General features: G+C 39.0%; 1 protein-coding gene across 2 annotated transcripts in view; it reads right to left on the bottom strand.

The window, feature by feature from the left end:
- The window catches only part of Dlg2 (discs large MAGUK scaffold protein 2), a 917,250-nt gene that overhangs the window by 885,028 nt on the left and 18,008 nt on the right, over positions 1-14,214 (bottom strand). The gene's annotated exons all lie outside the window — the stretch shown is intronic.

The raw sequence follows: 14,214 nt of genomic DNA, 5'->3' as shown, positions 1-14,214 counted from the left end.
TTATTTTATGTTGGTCAGTTTCTGCTTGGTGGCATCAGGACTGGCCTGTAAGCTAGGGTGTCCTTCTACAGCCAGTCCAGAGCATCTTCACTCTTATTCCCTTCCCTGCATGCCAGTCAGTCCCTGGGAGGCCAAGCCCTGCACAATGACAGGCCCTTCACTTCCTATTATCTCTGCCTGACATGCTCTGTCCCTGACCTTGGGAAAATCAGTTTTGTCCTACGTAAAATGAAGGAGACATTATTCCATGATTTCAAGTCTTGCCTTACTGTAAGATTTGGTCCATGGCTGCTGGTGCTTCGATTTTATCATTGCACATTTAGTGTTCACTGTATCCCAGGGAGTACTCTATGTACAGGGATGAAAGGATAAAACAGAGATCTCAAAAGACCAAATGTTTGCTCTCAGAGCTACATTCTAGTGGAAGGAGACGATCAATAAACATGAAAAGTAAAATATGTAATATGATAAGTACAAGAAAGTATAAAGGAGGACAAAAACAATACAAAAGTCAGGAAAGAGGTTCCACATGTGGTGAGGATAGCATTGAGCATGTAACCAGGGAGAACCTCATTAAGAGGGTGACATGTGACGAATGACTTGATCCCTATTCCCTAATTATCAGCTCCTCACTCCTGCAAATTACATCTGACTTATTCCAGATGCATCTTTGTGGGTCCCTTGTTTTTTTTTTTTGTTTTGTTTTGTTTTTTTAACTTCCATCAAATGGTGCCTGCTCTTCTCCATTGTCACAGCCATGATTCCTTCTTGTTATTGCCTTCCAGGACCAGAAGAAATGGCCTCCTTGGTGGTCTCACTGATACTAGTCCCCCATTTTCTACTCTTTTCTGCTGAGAGTATTATTTTCCCTACAGTCAACTCTAGTTCACTTGCTTTCTGAAAATTCCCTAGTGACTTCCTTCATTGATCTCTGCAAATTCCCCCCAGGGCCATAGCTGTCACTACCCTTAACCATTTATTCCCAGATGGTGCCCATACCTGGCTGAACTCAGGTCTACCCGCAAACCTTCTCTCTCTGCCTGGTCTGCCCTTGGAACAACTGTCTGCCTGACAAAATGCTCCCTGCCCTTCAGGCTTTGTTCAGAGAATGTTCCCCTTGGGACTCTTCCTCACTTCCCCTGGGTGGAACTGGATTCTTAGTCCTCATGCTCTCTGTACTTGGTGTATTCCTCTCTGCAGCGTGTATCACGTTGTACTGTGACCCCTTTTCTGTTTCTTGCTCTCCTTGCTCATTACTCATTGATACTTTTAACCTAGTAAATTCTCAATGAAACTGATGGAAACAGAGAGGAAGTGGGGAGAGGAGAGGGTGAGATAGGTAAGGACACTGCCTGTGTCGGTTGTACAGGTGGGAAGCAGCAGCAGAAAAATCATTGCTACCTAAAAGCCGAGGATTAGAAGAGACCTTAAATTGGTAGCCCACATTCTAAAACTGGAGGCCTCCTCATTAACCCACCTTCCGTTAGTCTAGCTCTGACCTTTTGTCCCTATTCTTTATAACTGGGCTCCCGCAACTCAGTTCCCACCTGGTGCCCCAGTTCTGAGAACTCGCCTTCTGTCTTGCTCCTCTCTGCCCGAATCTCTCTTTTGGAGACCTGCCTAATATGTCAGGCTCTCTAAAACTGGAACTCTGTTTTCTCTTGTTCCCACCCCCACTTCCCATTTCTCCCTTGTTAATCTCTGCCCTGCTCGTGAACCCAGGCAGGTGGCCAGGACCCTGCTAATTCCTGACAGACTTCCATGATTCTGACTTTGAGCATGGCATGCCCCTGGGTTCCTTCTTTGCCTTTCACTGCCTGCCTGCTGTGGCCACCATCCCTCCCATCCCCCACACCATCTGACCATTTGGATGACCACCTGCTCTCCAAGGCCAGGCCCTTCAGATCCCTTCAGTTTCCATTGTTCACCTGCTCGCACAAGCTGCTTCCAGGAAACCTCTGGAACAAGGTCTGTTTCTTTTGTTTTTTGTTTTTATCCTCCATTTTCAGTTCCTGGGCCTAATCAGGTTTGCCTTGAGATGGTGGTGGCACACTGGAATGGAGGCACAGGGCCTTAGGGATTGCACCATATTTACCTAGCTCACTTTAACACATCATTCAGCATTGGGGTACTGGGGAGCTTTGTTTATCTAACAGTCTAACACTCTCATCTGACACATGAGGACACTGAAACTCAAAAGGTGAAGAGAATGTCCAAGGCTGTACAGACAGCCTGGGGCAGAACAACATCTATGTTCCAGGCTCCTGTGTTACAGTCAAGAGCTGTTCTCTCACTAAAGTCCATCACCTCTGCAGAACTGCTTTTCACAAATCAGAATTCTTCAAAACACAGATAACAGAACCACTTGTAGACACCTTTTAGAAATGAGAGTGCTAACCTATAGCCAACAGCTGTTCAAACTAAATAGATTCTGTTACATTAATCTACTTCCTACATATATATATATATATATATATATATATATATATATATATGTGTGTGTATGTATATGAATAGAAGGGAGACATTAGCTTTAATTTATCCCAGATATAACAATAATTTGGGGGCTGGGGGGTCAATCCCTAGCACCACAAACAAACAAAAAAATGATTTTGAACTTTTCTTCAGCATACCAATAAGCCATGATCTAGGGATTCTGAGCAATGAACTAATTAAGAGGTGAAAACAGCATAAAAGTAGTTATTTATGAATGAAACAATGGGGCAGACTGGTATTACAAAGTAGATAATCCTAAAACAAATATCTTTAAAAATATTTAATCCGTAGCTAGAAGAAATGGGGCATTTGCCCAGCTTTTTGTCTAGTGAAATGACAACTGGCACATATTACTTAAAACACTTGCCAGCCCTCATGAGGATTCAAGGATGTATTAAACAAGGTCTTCACCTTGATTTAGTTGGGGGATATGACTGTACATGCAAATAGAAATAATTTTGAGTCACACAATAAGTGATGATATAAACAAGAATAAAATGGAAATGGTGCAGAAGGAGTGACTTCTTCCTGTCATGTTGGACTTAGGAAAAGTGTCATGGAAGTGAGGGTGTCTGCAATCTCAGAAGCAGCCCTGACCTGATGTGCCAGGTTGGAAACCTGAGAATGATTGTGGATGCCACTTCTCTTTCAGCTCCTATATGCAGGCAGTCATCAAGTCTGACAACTTTAACCCCTAAAATATCTTACAAAACCAGATTTGTCTCATGCTACTGCCTTAGATCAGGGCTTAGAATCCCACAGAGAATTCTGCAGTAAGGCAGTGGCCCATCTTGAATCTATACTCCTTTCCTTAACTCATTCTCCACACTGCTGACAGAGTGATCTTGCTGCCAATCTGATCACGTCACTCTGGAATTTAAAATCCTCCAATGACTCACCATTTACCATAGCCTTCCATAATCTGGCCCCTGTTTACTGCTCAAGACTCACCCCCTGCTATTCCAATGCACATTATATTCCAGCAATATTGATTTCCCTGCACTTCCTTGCAAGCCATTCTCTCTGATATGACCATGATTCTGCTCTGGCTGCCTCCCTATTTTGCTCTGCAAACCAGAGTACTAACCAGGGTACATGATTAACAGACTAGCCATTCAGCAATCAGGAGAAATCACATTCACTGCAGAACACAGAAGAGCCTTTTATGTCAGTGGTTCTCTCTCCTCCACAGGATCTCCCTAGCAACACCACTCCATCCTAATTAATTTCAAGAGTTGGATCCCAAACTCTTGTGGTTCTTTGGTTGAAACCTTTTTATCAAATAAGTGTGGGATTGTTGGCAGGGAATTCCTGATGGCCAGTTATATGGAAATGAACAGGATGATAAACAGAAGAACACAAACAATTAAGTACGTACAGCATGTTGCATGTATTACATATTCTCCTTTCTATGTGTACCCCATGTAATCTTTAGAAGAATTTATGCATCTTTGTTCCATTTTCAAGATAAGGACAAAAAGCCTTATACAAATGGATTACTTCTCCAACATTTCTCTGTGAGGAGGGAATAAAGGATGCACACCCCAATTTCCTCTCTTCCTACCCTCTTTTCAGGGCTAGCACTTTAACCCTGTCTCCATATCACTTCCCGAACCATTCCAGATAAACATGCTGAATTTAGTTTTAATGCAATTTTTTTTTCTGATTCTCTGAAAACAGTCCATCTATACTTTGTACATGTGACACAATTCCTCCCTCTCCTTACCAGGCAGGCAAAGACAGGGTACAAATCATATAGGCAGTTCCCAGTACCTCCTTTCTTAACATCAGGATTAAGACTGTGACTTTACAGAACTCATAATGACTAGGAGCCTATTCAATATAAGGCAATCCTTTAAAAGAAATAGGTAAATAAGACCAAAATCACACAGGACATAAGCAACCAAGTTAGAACTGGTATGTCACAGGCAAGGAGAGCTCCTTTTACAGAGCCCTTACAACTAAGCCTACTTACAATGTTGCATCTGGTAATCCTCCCAACAAGCTTGTGGAGTAGGTATTGCTATCTATATCTCACAATGAATAAAATGTGGCTCAGGGAGGTTAAGTGTCTCAGCTCAAGTCTTGCAGCTAGTTAGGGAAGACAGATCAAGGACTAAAATTCAAATTCAAATGGGAGGCTTCCCATGAGCATTTTAATCTCCATTTTCAAACATCCACAGGCCAAAGGAGAGTTTGTACCACAGTAGTCACCAATTTAGATGGCTCTTTTGGCAGCTCACTCCAAACAAGATACAAAACAATGATCAATGACTCTATTATATGAACAAGGAGCTTTTAAAATACATAACCTTTGAATACTTTTTCTTTTAAGAGCTTATACATATTATGTTAGTGTCCTTAGAATTTTGTTGCCTATCTTTATACTTATCTATGACATTTTCATGTGTTTTGTGCTTTAAAAAGTGAATATTTATTTCTAAAAGTGAAATCAAAGAAGAACTGCATATTCTTGCTCTATATAGCTATAAAAATCAGAGTTGTGTAGTGAAACGGCAGAAAACAGGGCTTTGTAGTAACCAAGGGTAGAATCTCATCATGTAGAAAAATAAAACATTGGCAGACCTCTGCTTATGGAAACAACCCTGCTAAAGACCACAGCATTTCATTTCTATTACTTGGAAGACTCCAAGGGCAAAAATAAAAACATGAAATTCTGATCTAAAAATCCTTGACAAAATATGCACCTAGAAATTAATATTTATCACATTTTAGTGTTCTTGACACAACAGCTCTCACATGCCAATGTTTATGAATACAGATTTGCAGGCTCTGTGGTCATACATTACCTTTTCAGAAAATAACAAGGTAGGCAGATGCTTTCCTGCTTATGATCACTAAAGCTAGGACTCTACCAAGGATAGACAACAACATTTAATGGCAAGTGAAATTGAAATCAATGGACCACATACCTCTTAGTTGAACACTGATTCAATTAATTATAATGAGAAAATAGACAATGACTCTCTTACCAGTTATGACAATTTAGAAGACATCTGTCATATGCCATTTGTTTTATTTCCTCATAGATTAATTAGTGTGGAAGAAATAAATAAGAGGTAGATAGAGGGAGAGCTAGGGTTAGTTTGTTTAACAGAATGAAATGTGATTTGGTGAGAGGTGCAGAGAGCACACAAACATGCAAAATGGCCCTGAAAAAATGTCTGTAGTATCATGTGATCACAGCACACTGTCTCACATTAATTATCACTACTATGCCACAAGTGCTGCTTAATGTTTCCTTTACTTAAGCTAATAAATCTCAGAAAATAAAATAAAGTAGGAATCAGCTTTATTTATTTTATTTTTTTTAGAGAGAGAGAGAGAGAGAGAGAGAGAGAATTTTTTAATATTTATTTTTTAGCTTTCGGTGGACACAACATCTTTATTTGTACGTGGAACTGAGGCTCGAACCCAGGGCCGTGTGCATGCCAGGAGAGCATGCTACCGCTTGAGCCACATCCCCGGCCCCCAAGCTTTATTTTTTCCTACAAATTTTGGACTTTTTTTGTTTTTTGCTTCAACATACCCTGATTGTATCAAGTACTGCTAACTTGAACTTAAAATCTAATAATCCAGACAAGAATAAATTTCATAGCACTGACATAAAGATGGGCTGTGAGTGCCATAATGGAGGAGTGAGTGAATTCATGTTCCTGCCTCTGCAATCCCTAAGCCCTAGAAAAGGGCACAGCTAAAATCCGTCTCATCATGAACAGTAATAATATTGATGATGGTAATGGCAATGGTGGTGGTGATGGTGGTGGTGGTGGTGGTGATGATGATGATGATGATGATGATGATGATGATATCAGCGTTAACTGAAACACTGCATAATGAGATAAATACTCATTCACTCAGAACAACCTAGAGAAGTTATTAAGATTATTCCCTACTTTAGATGAAGCAACCTAGCCTTGGTGAGGTTAAGAGTCTTGTCCAAAGTCACACAGTTACAAAGTGACAGAGTTACTATGCAAAAAGATAATTCCCAGCCAAAAGGAACCCAAAGCAAATAGTATTTTAAACCATTCTGGGTCCTAAGTGGGGGATCTGAACACCAGTCAGCTATCTACACTGGCTGTTCCCAGTCTGCCCTGGTGCCAACCCAAGCACCCACATTGAGAAGAAAGACCATGGTTTCAAGTTTTAATTCTCCCTCATTCTCCTACATTCCAGTTCTCAGAATAGAGCTGTAACTTGGTTAAGTCTAGTAGCATCTGTTTAAGAGCTAGAGTACATGGCCTAACATCTGGAATCTACAGGAAAATTCCAAGGTAACAACTTCCTGGTACTAACACTACTTTGTCTAAGATCCCTTCAGTTATTTTCTGAAAACCCAGTAGAAACTCAGACTTCCTCATGGTAGCAGTGATTCCTAATAGTGTTTGAATCGCCATGTGCTTCTTAGCATGTGTGTCTCCTTCTTGTATAGCTCTTTTCAGGGCCAGTAATATCCACTCACTAACCAGGTGTTAGGCACTGAATCATGATGAATGAATGACCTGGTCAGGCTCACAGGCTCAGAAACCACTGTCTCATTTACTGATAAGAGATACCTCAGGCCTGGATCCATTCCTCCATGCAGGGCCTGGTCTAGCTTCTGTCCCTCCTTGTTTGGATTTACCATGAGGAAAAATGTGCACATGAATCTGCACATATGAAAGAAGGATGGCAGAGAGCACAGAAGTAGTGAACTACTGGTTTCAAGGTAATATTTGACTTGAGCTTTAAGGAATATTTAAGAACTCCCCACAAAAAGTGGGGATAATAACCCCCCCAAAATGGTTTTAAGAGTAGATGGTATATTTGAAGAATATCAGAAGACCCAGAGAGGTTAAAAATACAGAAGCAGAGCGGTAGGATAAGGATAGACACCAAAGACATCTAGAAATGTATTGTTACAATACGCTCACCTGCAAGACACATGAAACATTTGTAGAAAAAGGAATAAAATAGATGGAGTTAAGTCCAACCTACCTATCCCCAAATTGCCTGTGTTCTGAAGAGCTTCTGCGTTCAGTAGACTCCCTGTAGGGTTCACTTACAGGTTCTCAGAACACAATCAATATCTGCTGACATCAGCTATCAAATGGGGCATTGCTTGAAAATAAGGAATATGATTATCACTGATGAGGGCAGCTCTGTGAACCTTTTCTCAACACATATCCATCAATCTCCCTGACAGATATGGTAATACAAAGTTTTTTCTTTTTCTTTAGTAAAATCATCAGCTCAGACATTCTGACTCCTTCAGGAGGCAAGCAGCTGAGAGTATGTTGGAAATCCTCAATTTCATTCAATAGTATAGAACGTCTATTATGTGCCAAGTCCTCTTTATCATGGTATCAACCCTAACTTCAAACCCTACCAATTTCCAAAAGCACCCATCTCTTATACATGCAGAAAACAAGAACTGTATGCAATTCCTTTTATGTTTTTTAACTCTTTTTTTTTTAGTCCTAAAGCAGATCATGCTATAAGATACATGAAGATCACTAACTTCTTTGTGCCTCAGGTGCCTCAGATATAATACAACAATAGCAATATTTAGCTCACAAGACTGAGGTGAAGATTTAAAAAGTGGGTAGATATAAATTGCTTAGCAGAGAACATGGCAAATATTGCCTAGAATATCATTAATAAATTTTCAGTACAGCCTGACTGTATAAACTATGATGAACTACTTGCTTTTCATAGATGACCTGATGTATAGGCTAGGTGAATCTGACAGTTCTATTTTTATCTTTGCTGTCCAGTCCAAAAAAAAAATGACTTATTTCCTATTTTTTCTATTGTATTATTTCAATCCATGAATTATCTCTGGTGCAACTTGGACCTACATATCAATATCTGTAGTGAAAGCCATTCTAGCTGATTATTTTCAAATGGATCAGCATTATATCTGGAATAAACTTTTTCTCCTTAGATTGTATCTGAACAGCTTAGAAGGGTATCCTTTGATTACTCTGCTTTAAAGCACATATCCAAATGCAGTATATAATCAAGACTGACCTACGTAATGTCACTGGAGAAAATGAGACAGGAATAAAAACAGTCCTAATAACATAAGACTATTTATAAACAATCTCCCCAACTCAGGATGCTACAACAAAATAGCTTCTTGCCACTTCCAAGTTTTAATGCCTTGATTAATTATGGAGTGATGTTTAATTATGTATTTTATTATGCATAAAAATATAAATTGCATACCTGATTGTTCATAATTGTATTAAAAATATGTATCATTTATCCTTGAAAGCAAAAGGCCTTTTTCAGGATGGATAGAGTTGTTTGGGGAAGAGAGTATGGATGGAATTAATGGTCCCCACATTAATCATTTATTTTATGAAAATGTGAAGGTCATTCTCCACTTTAAGATGTTTCCTGAATTTCTTCTTCAAGGTCTAGCAGTTGAATTTCAATATGCAAAGCAGAGGATTATACAATGTGCTCTACAATTCCCCTAAAGGCATACAGCATTTATTTAATAAAGATGTTATTTTAGGAAGCTTTACTGTGTTCGTGTCACGTATCAGAACTTGTCTTGGAAAGGTGATTATTATTAGTAAAGGCAGATGACCTGTCTCTTTGGGTAGAACTATAGATGTCATTGCATGTGCCTATGAATTTTCCCAGAGTAAAATGCTGATAAGGATCACATTGTGAAACCTATAGATGACATTTTGAGCACCTTCTTTGGAATATTTCATTAAAAAACACATTATATTTTACATCTTGAACACTAATGAAGTAGAAGATAGTATTTATTTATATTATGAAACCTTCATAGTGTTTTCCTCCATGTGTGAGAGAGAGAAGCCTCAGAAAAGAGTTGTGCTGAAAGCCATGCAGCTGAATAAAACAGCCAAAAACCTCAAACACCAAGCTCTGTCATTACTGATGCATGCACACCATCACAAGGCTGAGAATTAGAATCCATAATTCTAAGGTGAGGATTTGGCACAGGTGTGACTTGGGCTAGAAAGACACTGGGGTAGAATTCATACTCTTAGGCTGGACTCACTCTGATAGTCAAGATGTTAAACAGGGGGCAAAACACTTGGGCCAGATAAAAATGCACTTTGTTCCAGCCCCGTTAGCTGGGTAGTCTTTTCTGGGTTATTTTCTTACTCCGAAATTTACTTCCTCATCCACGAAGCAATGGCAATTATACCTACTTCCCACATGTGCTGAGAAGATCAAATGAATTATTCCCATGTTAAGTATTTTGCTTAAGGCACAGAACATCATAACACAACAATAAATGTTAGCTGTTATTGTTGTCATTTATTTCTCTATATTCTCAAATAATTTTAATTACTATTCTGGGTTTTCTGCAAACTAATCATTTGCCCCCTTCCAGTTATTTTCCCTTTCACTTTGAATCTCAAATACTGGATGTGTAGAACATAAAACATCAAAAGCACAATCCCCTTCTCCATTTTCTGCCCCAGCCTTGACACCAATATCCCTTCTTTTATGCTCCTATTTCTAGCATCTTTTGTGCTATTTTTGTCTTTCCAGATTCATGTCAAAAATAAAACCCACAACTATTACTCCTGGGTAGGTTAGCAAGAGACAAAGAGAAAGGGAAACCAACATTCAATACTTCTTAAGAAAAATATTCTATAACAAAGAAGAAATTAAATCTCACATTTTCTGTCCAAGCAAATCAGTGTTTCAGTAGATGTGTGTTATGGGATGTCTAAGTCATGCAGCAGAACATGTTGTTGTTGTTTTGTTTTGTTTTTCTTGTTTCCTTCCTTCCTTCCTTCCTTCCTTCCTTCCTCCCTCCCTCCCTCCCTTCCTATATAAGGAAGAGAATGGAACTATCTCATTTTAGTAAAGGCATTTAATACAGCACAACCAACTCCAAAGAGCATGAATCAGAGTGAAAATTAACTAATTCAGACTAACTGGGAGCTAGAGTAACCTGCACTACTCATAATTCTGACTTGAAAAGCATTTTTCTGTTAAATAGGCCATAATGCCCAATGGTTAAGAATCTATAATTTTTGGGAAGACATCCTGGGATTTGAGATCCAGATCTGCCACTTATTGTCTGCATAGTCTTAGTAAAGAAGTCATTTAACATCCCGAGGCCTAAATTTTCACGCACATGAAATAAATATTTTTTTTTAGATTTTTTGTTTTTTAGGTGTTCATGGACATAATACCTTTATTTTATTTGTTTATTTTTATGTAGTGCTGAGGATTGAACCCAGTGCCTCCCACATGGTAAGCAAGCGCTCTACCACTGAGCCACAACCCCAGCCCCAAAATAAATAGTTTTAAGGCACACACTTTTGATGAGGATTAAATGAGATAATATAAAGCAATTCCTTAACACAAGGCTTGGCATAGGCTGTGTGTTTAATAAAAGGTTGCTCTGTTATTATGAACACTATTATTATCATCAATATTATTTTCATCTTTTTTATAATACTGCAAATAAACAGAAAATAGCTGAAAGAAACTAATAAAACAATGTCAAATATTAAATCTTGTGTTTTCTTGGTGAATGCAAAAGAATAGCCTGTAATAACCTGGTAATGATTGAACTATAAATTTCGATTCAACTTAACATTGAATAGCTACACAAAAGTCTATTGAACATTTGAGAAAACACAGAAAAGTGGTTTCCAGTCTTAGATAGGAGGCACCCAGTGAAAATGTCAACACAATGGCGCAGTGTCCAGCACACTGTAAGGGCTCTGTGATTAGTTACTGAATGAATGGGTGGAAGAGGACATGGTGTGGCTTAGTGGAAACACTGAATTAACACTTTGTGATTGTGCATACTTCATTCGGATTCTTTCAAACTTACTTTATGGTCTTGAGTGAGTGTTTCAAATGAAATTCAGTTTTCCCACCTATAAAATATGGATAATGATACCTGCCCCACCAAATTAATGTGCTGATGAAATGAAACAAAACATAGACAGTATCTATTATTGTACCTGCTACAAAGTAAGTGCTCAGTGTAACTAGTGACCAGCTCATGCTAGTTTCCTTCCCATTTTCCCTTTACTGTAAGTCTACCTCTTCCCGAAACTATCACAGCTTTCTCTCTGCTGTACAAAGTCCACCACCAGCACCTCCCCCACCAAAAAAAAAAAAACAACAAAAACAAACAAAAAAAAACCAGTCACTTATCAGCCTCTCAGGTCAGTTGGAGAGTCCAGGCTCTATATTACCTACTTTGAGTCTAAAGTCATTTTCTAGATGTCTCCAACACACCTGAAGCCTGCCCATGTGCATCCTTTCGGCCTATCTTGCCTCTTGAGGTTCTCTTTAGGGTATATTCTCACAGCCTCTCTTCACCTCTTCATTTCTCCCTGTCTCCTGTCAGGTCAGTGGCGGTGACTTAGGAACAAAGCACCAAGCAGCCCAAGAGCGAAAGAAACATCAATTAGGCACTGACAGAACCGCCTGTTAATCAGCAGGGTCTCCTGGTCAATCCTGGATCTCAGCCAGTTCCCCTGACCAACTCCATTGGGACAAGGGACTCTAAAAATCCCTTTTCCTGTCCCAAGCCCTTCCCTTCCTGCCATAAGCCCCATAAAATTCCAGTCTGGTTGAGCCCCCACGCGGTTTCTCCCAGACCCTCTTCCTATCTGCTCTGTTGGTCTGATAGAGTTCCGCCTAGGAATGACATCTCAATAAAGCCTCCTTCATCAGCCTCTTAAAATCTGCCTCCTTTTGGTTGCCACCGTTGCCTTACCTTACATCTCCTTCTGCCTTCTTGAAAACAGTGCCCAACTTCATGAAGACATGACATAACCCGCTCCCCTTAGCTGAATGTGCATTCTTTTCCAGGCTTTAAAAAAAGTACTTAGAACCTCACTTCCTACAGGGAGCCTTCCTAGATGAAACCCATACAGTTGAATTTCTTGCATACTCATACAACCCCGGGGATAGACTTCCTATTCTCTTTACCCTCAACCCAGTTATATACTTATATACTTATATACCAGTTATATACACAACCCCAATTTATACCCTTGATTTACATACAATATAAATTCCTCATTGTCCATTAATGTGCTGAGTTAAAGCCAAACTCTCTCTGTCCAAGTCTCTTGTAACTCTATCATAAGACAACACAAATATGTTCTTTGATCCCAAGCCCTTAAAGTATAGTAATGGGTTTGGGTTCCAAAAGCACTGTATATAGAGTCTGCACTATAGCATGGCCATATGGTAGTACAATTTCTCATTTACATATTGGGCTCCTATTAAGCTCTGTACTGCCAGAGATCTCCATACACCCTAGCATATAGTAAAGGCTCACAAGACACTGAATGGAGTGCTGTTTTCTGGTTCGGTTCTAGAGCATATAAGGGCTTAAAATTCTTTTAACTGAAGTGACAATGGAAAGGAGGAGGAAAAAAAAAACAGGAGCATAGGTTCAAAATAATAGCTTAATATAATAATATATTAAGAGCTTCACATACACTCTTTAATTTAGTCCTTATAACAATATCATGAAGGGAGAAGATCATTATTTTTAGACATGAGACAAGTGAGGTACAGCAACACAAAATAACTTGCTCAAAAATAAACAATAATCAAGTTTGAATTTGAAACCCTGAAGGAATCTGTGTTTTTAACCCTTATTACACTTATTTTCTTGTCCAAGTGGTTTTGGAACTAGTTATATCATATTTACCTTATTTTTGTGAAATTAGGACCTGACTACCACAGAGTGCAAGGCTTTCCCCAAGATGGCCCAACTGTCCTCTTCCAGATGCACCTCCTAGTATCCTCTTTACGCTCTATTCTCCAACAAAAATAACTAGACACGCTCTTTAAAATGTTTTTCTCCCCTTGCCTTCCCTATTTTTCTCATCTTGAATACTGTCCTACTCTGTCCTGCCTATCTAAATCCTATTTGTTCTTTAGGACTAATTCATTTTCGATATTTTCTGTGGAGAGTTGTCTATTTCCAAGCTATAATTATGTGTTCCTTTTTGGTGTATGCAAAACTCTTGGTTTTGCTTGGTGATACAAACTGCTTTGTGGTTAAATATTAACTTGCCCACCTCTTACATTCAAATGTAAATTCCTTAAGGGCAAATGTTCTACCTTATCTGTCCTGGTATACTCAAAGCTTTACATATCTCTTGGTAAACAGGTACACAGGCTTTTGTAAATGGATGGGAGAGAAGTGAGAGGGAGAAGGGTGAGAGAAAATATGCATGTACAGAGCGGGAGCAGAAAGAGGATAGGGAGAGGAGGGGTGGGAAGACAGAAGCAAAGAGAGATATTACTTAATTTGGTGGCTCATGTAAAGTTCCTAGTGCTTAATTAACTCAAACCTGCTCCCACTTTGAAATGAAAATGCATTCAAAGTTCTATACATGCTTTGAAAACACTCTTTGTATTCAATATCTACTCAATATCTATCTCTATACCTGGGAGAAATCACAGTAACTAATGTAATAGTATTTTATCATTGTAAACATTTATGAGCTGCAATATTAGGCAATCATACCAAGTGCTTACACAAGTGCATTATACTTATTCTGGACATCATTTAGAGCATCCTGAACATACTGACTCATATACAAAACAACTCTCAAAAGCCCTTCCATTAGAAGCACAATATTTGAAAGATGCAAATAATTTCATAATCTTTTCCCTTACTACTGGGGACACACGGACAAACAGAAAAGAAAAAAAGTCTTTCAA

The sequence above is a fragment of the Marmota marmota genome, unplaced genomic scaffold, assembly GCF_001458135.2.
Source record: "Marmota marmota marmota unplaced genomic scaffold, marMar, whole genome shotgun sequence".
Lineage (NCBI taxonomy): Eukaryota > Metazoa > Chordata > Mammalia > Rodentia > Sciuridae > Marmota > Marmota marmota.
Note: the sequence above shows the minus strand (reverse complement) of the source record. Positions and strands in the feature narration are given on the sequence as shown.